A 7,791-nucleotide genomic window follows, 5' to 3' on the forward strand; every position below is an offset into this window, starting at 1 on the left:
GTCAATTGTCAGATTCATTGCCATTATGTTAAACAGATAAGGAAATGAGGTAAGAGAATGAGCAAGGCAGTATTTTCTATCTTATTTATATCCTGCAGAGGACCCCAAAGAATCCTTGTACATGATAGATCCACCATAGATGTCTGTTGATTGAATGACTGGCCTAAGAGACAACTCCGGATTCGAGTCCCAATTTGGCCACTAATTATGACTCTGTGCGATTTGTCTCCTCTGGACCTCAGTACCCTCATCTATGAAATGGGGATAATCGGATTAACTCATATCTCACCCAGGTGACCCTGGGTCATTGAAGGTTATGCCAGTAGAGGGATCCTATGGGAGGTTCTACCAAGCTAGAAAGGCTTCAAATACAGGGATCTGCCAACAGACTGCTAGGTACTTGGGAACTAGTCCAGCCAGGCACAGCTGAGGCACATCACCAGCATGTTGTCTAGTCTTTGCCCATAGGGACTCATGAAGCAGGTAAAAGTTCCAAGTGGTCCTCATAACTATATGGCTCCCTTCTATAATGATGTTGGTGGAAATGGGGATAGAGGGAACTAAGAAAAAGACAGTTTTAGACAGTATGCAAATATAATAGGATCACAGATCCAGAGCCGGAAGGGACCTCAGGGGTCAGCTAGTCCACCCCCTTCATTTTATAGATGAGGAAACTGAGATCTATACAGGTTAAGTGATTTGCCAAAAAAGCACCAAAGGTGGGATTTGAACCCAGGTCCTCTGCCTCCAGAGTCAATACTCTGTATCCACTGTACCTCACTGGAGTTGATTACAGGCCTGGAAGAATCCAACAACATTGACTGAATATGTTGACATGCTTACCACAAATGAAAACAGAAGACATAAAGAAGAAACAGCTCATTGGAAAGATTGTTTTTGGAGATACAAATAAAGAAGATGGCAGAGTTGGTTTTATTGTGCTCCCAAAGGCAACGAGAAATACCATTTCATGTGGTAATTGGTTGTCTCGTTGAAATGCTTATGATAACCAGAAGAAAAGGGACCACCCTGAAGAAAACTATAACTTGCACTCCAACACTTAAGTGTTGCAGAGGATGGAGATGTAGAGAATTCTACAAAGAACTTGATGAGCTCCTTCAAACCAAGTCAACATTAACTTGGATAATTAGTGACTTCAATGAGAAAGCAGGCTCAGGAAAGGATATTAGCAAGTGTTTTAAAATATGATTTAGGATTTAGAAATTCTAAATTCAGGGACAGCTAGATAGTGCAGTGGATAGAGCACTGGTCCTGGAGTCAGGAGAACTTAATTTCAAATCTGGCCTCAGATGCTTACTAGCTGTGTGACCCTGGGCAAGTCACTTAACCCCAATTGCTTCTAAAAAAAATCATAAATTCAGCTGTCCTGGCTACTCTTCCCAGTATTTGCTGCACCTTAATTCATTCCCCTCAGTAAACTAGTAGAGGTGGGGGTTGGAATACTCCTTGCTCCTTATTGCCACATCTACGTTCTCTCCCTACTTCTATCACTTAAGAATATCTCTTCCTTTGAGGTCCATGCTATTCCTCTCCACCATCCAATCAAATTTCTGGTAACTATATTATTCACAAAACTCCAAGTCACTCTTCTTCCTTCCTCAATGAGGTTGGTACACGGCTCATAATTTTTTTCCTCCTCCCCAACTCCTGCCCTCATATTAAGGGACTTCAACATACATATCGCCTTTCCCTCAAACATCCCAACCATTCAGTTCATAAAGCTACACACTTCCCAAGATCTATTTCTCCACCTCACCTCAGTCAAACACAAAGATGGTCATACTCCTGATCTTGCCATCACCCACAAATATTACCACCACCATGTTCAAGAATCCTTAAATCCCCTTATCTGAGTATAATGTGTTAGATTTCCACCTCTCCTTCTGCCTTCATTTACCTAATCCTACTCTTTATTTATGCAATGACCTCTAATTCTTTGACCCCCAATTCTTTCCGAGGCTATCTCCTTTACACTAACTATTCTTTTCTCTTTTCCCCATCTTGATCCTTGGCTAAACCATTCACCTCCACACTGTCCTCTTCTCTTGAATCCTTAGCCACTTTATTTTACTGATTGTGTCCTGCCAAGCCTCTGCCTTAGATCACTTCCACCATCTGCTCTTTTTCCTCCTACACATGTGCTGCTGAATAAAGGCAGAGAAAATCATGCAAAAATTCTGATTGAACCCACTACAAATTTGTTACACAATGACAACTGGGCCCTCAAGGCTGCTAGGCAATCCTATTATGCCTTCCTCATCAACTCACTATCCCACTCTACACAGTGGTTCTTCCAAACCTTTTCATTCCTCCTAAGGCCTCCCATGGCTCCTCCTCTCCCCATTCTCTCAGCTAAGAACTTTGCCTCAATTTTACAGAAAAAAAATTGAGGCCATTCACTGTGAGCTTCCTCCTCCTCCTCTCATATCACAAATATGCCTTCTGCTACTATTTCCTCCTTCGCCATTGTCTCCCATGATGAGTTGGCCTTTCTTCTTACCAGACTAACTCCTCTACCTGCTTAAGTGATCCCATTCTTTTTTGTCTCATCACATAAACTGCTCTTTCTGTCATCTCCACTCTATCACTTATTTTTAATCTCTGTCTACTTCTCTATTGCCTACAAATATGTCTACATCTTCCCCATTGGCAAAAAAAAACCCTCATTTGATCCTATCATCCTCACTAACTTTTGTCCTATTTCTCTTGTGCCCACCGTGGTTAAACTCCTAAGAAAGGCTATCTACAGTAGGTACTTCCATTTTCTCTCTTCTTAACTCCTTATAATGTGGCTCCCAAGCTCATCATTCCACCAGATTACTCTCCACAAAGTTACTAATGATCTCTGAATTTCCAGATCCAACAGCCTTTTCTTAATCCTCATCCTCCACAGCCCCTCTACAGCCTTTGGCACTGTTGATCATTCTCTCCCCCTTTATATTCTCTTCTTTCTAGGTTTTCAGGACACCATTTCCTGGGTCTCCTTCTATCTGACTGTTGCTTCTCAATCTCCTTTGCCAGATCCCTCCAACCACAGGTGTTCCCTAGGGTTCTGTCCTGGGCCCTTTTCTCGTCTCCCTCTATACTACTTCACTTGGTGATCTCATAAATTCCTATGGATTTAATTACCATCTCTATGCTGGTAGTTCTCAAATCTACCTCTTCTGCCCATCCTCTCTGATGGCCTCCAGTCTCTTACCTCCAACTGCCTTTCAGACATCTTGAACTGCATATACAATAACCATCTTAAATTCAACATATCCAAAATACAACTAATTATCTTTCTACCTAACCTTCCCCTTTATCCTCATCTTCTCCATTACTGGAGAGGAAAACACCATCCTCCAAGTCCCTCAGGCTTACAACCTAGGTGGTATCCTCAGCTCCTCACTCTCTCAACTGCCATATCCAATCTGTTGCCAAGGTCTGTCGATTTCATCTTTGCAATGTCTCTACAATATGCTCACTTCTCTTCTTTGACACTGTCACCTCTCTGATGCAGGCCCTTATCACCTCATGCTTGGACTATGGCAATAGCCTGCTGGTGGGTCTTCCCAGTCTCAATCCCCACTCCAATCCATTCAGCCACCAAAGTGAGTTTCTGTGCAAAATAAAAGTGCAGATCTGACCACATCATTCCCCTACTCAATAAGCTCCAGTGGTTATCTATTACCTCCAGAATCAAATACCAAATCCTCTGTTTGGTATTCGAAGCCCTTCATAACCTGGCCCCCTCCTGCCTTTTCTAATCTTCTCATACCTCACTTCCCTCCAGGTACTATTCTATCCAGTGACACTGGTGTCCAGCTCTGGGCAGTTTCTTTGACTTTCCCCCATGCCTGGAAAATTCTCCTTCCTCATCTCTACCTACTGAATTCTCTGGTTTCATTTATTTCCCATCTAAAATCCTATCTTCTACAGGCAGTCTTTCCCAACTCATCTTACTTCTAGTGTCTTTCCTCTTTTAATTATTTCCTATTTATCCTGTAGATAGCTTGTTAGTACATATTTGTTTCCTTGTTGTCTCCTCCATTAGACTGTAAGCTCCTTGAGGGCAGGATTGTCTTTTGCTTCTTTTTGTATCCCCAGAGCTAAGCACAGTGCCTGGCACATAGTAGGTGCTTAATAAATGTTTATCAACTGATTGACTGGAAATGGAAGAAGCTTGCAGAATGCTCTGGAATCTTATGCCCATGTAACATAAATAATTTCTTCAAGAAAAAAGTTAGAAAATGCTGGACCTGGTAAGCCCCAAACACTACCACAGAGAAATGAAATTGACTACATTTTAGCAGGCAGAAAATAAATAGTTACTGATAGGCAGCTGATTCAGAAATTATTCTATGTTCAGTCAGATCATTGATTGGTTAAAACAAAGACCAAAAATCAGTAGTAAAATTAGAAGAAAAGATAAAAGTGAATATTAGATGCCATGGAAAAGTAAAGTACTTCTAGCCCAATCTATTTAATTTTTTTTGGTCAATTCTATTTAATTGGGAGTTGAATTCAATTACACCCCCTGGGAGCATGTGTAGAATGGGTCTATAGGGAGTATTACATGGAGTGTGTTGCCCTGGCAACTTATGCAAATGTGATCTTAGCCTGCCTATTCTCTCTTCCAATTTGTATTTCCTTTCCTGATCTCATATGAATAAGTATGAATCTAGAAATGGTTGCATCTAGGCTTGGAGGCCACTTTGTGAGTTTGGAAGTCATGGATCTTTGGTCAGAGCTGACTAGTAGCAGGGAAGGAGTCCCCAACAACTTCTCCAGCGTTTCTAGGAGAAGACCACCAGCAGGAAGATGAACCCATTCCCTGTTTCAGCTTGCCCAGAAGACATGTGCCATGAATGGGATAGTGTGGAGATAAGGTGAAATGTAAAATGCCTACTCAGCAGGCCAACAAAATGCTTTATGTCTGATAAGATTTAAGTATCAACCTCCAGGCAGCATGTAATTACCATTAAAAGTTATAAGTTACTGATTGCATAATTCCTTTTTCAGAAATAAAAGGGCTTCTGTCAATGAGCCTCTAAGTCTTTGTGTTTTTTAGTACTGGTGTATAGGAAATAAATACTTGTCCCATACATGATTCATATTGTACATTGAATACCTTTCTATGCCTCCTTTTGGAGAGACCCTAGATATGAGGCAACATCTAATCTATAAGTAAGTCTATTTCCTGGGGGTTCAAAGGTTGGGTTAAATGCTCAAGTGTGAGAAAAGGAGCATAGCTTCTCTTTTTGGTGGTCAGCTTGTCTAGGACTGGCCTCAATCTGACTGTATATATTGGTCCAGAGCAGAGGTGTGCTTTACTGGAGAAAGGAATGGGTGCAATGCCCCATCCCCTTGGGCCCAGCAGTGGATAGAGTGCTGGGTCTGGAGTCAGAAAGATCTGAATTCAAATTTGTCCTCAAACAGTAGCTGTGTGGCCTCTGTTTGCCTTAGTTTTCTCAATTATAAAATGGGGGTAATAAGAGAACTTACCTCAGACGGTTGTTGTGAGGATCAAATGAAATAATATTTGTAAAGCGCTTAGTACAGTGCCTGGCATGTAGTAGGTATTAATAAATGTTTGTTTTCCTTCTTTCCTAGATCTGAAAATTGGAATGTGAATAAAGTAAAGATTTTGATGTCAATTATCAACACTTCAAACAGGTTTAACCACTTAAAATAGTTTCTACAATGAAGAATCCGAAAGAACCCAGGAGTAGCCTCATGCAGCAAACTCTGAATTCCTTGACAAGAGAAGAGATGTGAAAGTCAAGGATAACTTTAGGGTATGACCTAATTTGTAAAACATTAGAAAGGATAATGGAAGATTATAAGCAGGAATACTTCACAAAATAAGAAAACACAGTGGAAGAGAAAATGAGTTTGTATGGGTTAGACACAACTAAGCCAAATCATAAAATAAAAATTTATACATGATGTTGAAAGGACAAGTAGAAGTCAAATAGAACCAACAATGACTAGTTTTCTATAATGATCTATTCTTGCCATGGATGACAATTGACCCACTGTATTTCTACTTAGTGAAATATGTTATATAAAGACTGATATGCTATTTAAAGACTCTTCTTGTTCAGTCACTTTCAGTTGTGTCTGACTCTTTGTGATCCCATTTACAGTTTTCTCAGCAAAGATACTGGAGTGGTTTGCCATTTTCTTCTCCAGCTCATTTTACAGATGAGGAAACTGAGGCAAACAGGTTTAAGTGACTTGCCCATGGTCATACAGCTAGTAAATGTCTGACACCAGATTTGAACTCAGGAAGATGAGTCTTTCTGATGCCAGGCCTGGAATTCTACCTGCTGGGCCACCTAGGTGCCCATAAGAACTCTTACACCATGCGTTATAAGGGCTGGTTGAAAGAACTGGATTTGCTTTGCCTGGAAAAGAAAAGACTTTGGTGGGATATGAAAACTATTCAATTATCTGAAGGTCTGTACCTTGTTATACTTTTATTCCAACTGGCATAACAATGGATCAAAATTCTAGAGAATCAGCTTTCAGTTCTGTCTAATGAAAAATGAGCTAACAATTAGAGCTATCCACAAGTGAATGGGATTTCTTGAGGTAGTGAATTCCTCTTTAGTAGAGCTTAGAAAAGGAGTTACAACGAGACTGTATATTGTCATCTTATTTATTTAACATATATGCAGAGTACATCATGTGAAATGCTAGGCTGGACAATTCAAATGTTGGAATTAAGGTAGTCAGGAGAAATATCAACAATCTCAAATATGTAGGTGATACTACTCTGATAGCAGAAAGTGAAGAAGAATTAAGAAGCCTCTTGATGAGGGTGAAAGAAGAGAGTGTAAAAGCTGGCTTGAAGCTCAACAACAACAACAACAACAACAACAACAACAACAAAAACTGACTAAGATCTTGGGAACTGATCCCATCACTTCCTGGCAAACTGAGGGAAAAAGAAATGGAAGCCACGTCAGATTTTATGTTCTTGGGCTTAAAGATCACTGCAGATGGTGACTGTAGCCATGAAATTAGAAGATCTTGTTCCTTGGAAGGAAAGCTATGGCAAATCTGGACAGCATACTGAAAAGCAGAGATATCACCTTGCCAACAAAGATCCATGTAGTCAAAGCTATGGTTTTTCCAGGAGCAATGTATGGCTGTGAGAATTGGACTATGAGGAAAGCTGAGTGCCACAGAATTGAGGCTTCCAAATGGTGGTGCTGAAGAAGATTTTTGAGAGTCCCTTGGACAGCAAGGAGATCAAATCAGTCAATACTTAAAGAAATTAATTCAGGTTGTTCACTGGAAGTTCAAATACTGAAGCCAAAGCTTAAATGCTTTGGACATATAACAAGAAGACAGGACTCATTGGAAAAGACCCTGATGTTGGGAAAGATGGAAGGCAAAAGGAAAAGGGGACAGCAAGAGGATAAGATGGATAATTTCATGGAAACAACAAACATGAACTTGGACAGACAGTGAAGGATAGAAGGGCCTGGTATGTTGTGTTTCATGGGATCATGAATAGTCAGACACTACTGAACAACTGAACAATAAGCAACCTCTAAGCAAAGGCTGGATGAGCACTTACTGGGTTTATTTATTTATTTATTAGTTTGTTGGTTGTTTGTTTGTTTACTTTATCTATCTATCTATCTATCTATCTATCTATCTATCTATCTATCTATCTATCTATTTTTAGGCAATTGGGATTAAGTGACTTGCCCAGGGTCACACAGCTAGTAAGTGTCAAGTGTTTGGTCTGAGGCCAGATTTGAACTCAGGTCC

This window comes from Phascolarctos cinereus, unplaced genomic scaffold (assembly GCF_003287225.1).
Source record: "Phascolarctos cinereus isolate Bilbo 61053 unplaced genomic scaffold, phaCin_HiC Scaffold_2;HRSCAF=192, whole genome shotgun sequence".
NCBI classification, from domain to species: Eukaryota; Metazoa; Chordata; class Mammalia; order Diprotodontia; family Phascolarctidae; genus Phascolarctos; species Phascolarctos cinereus.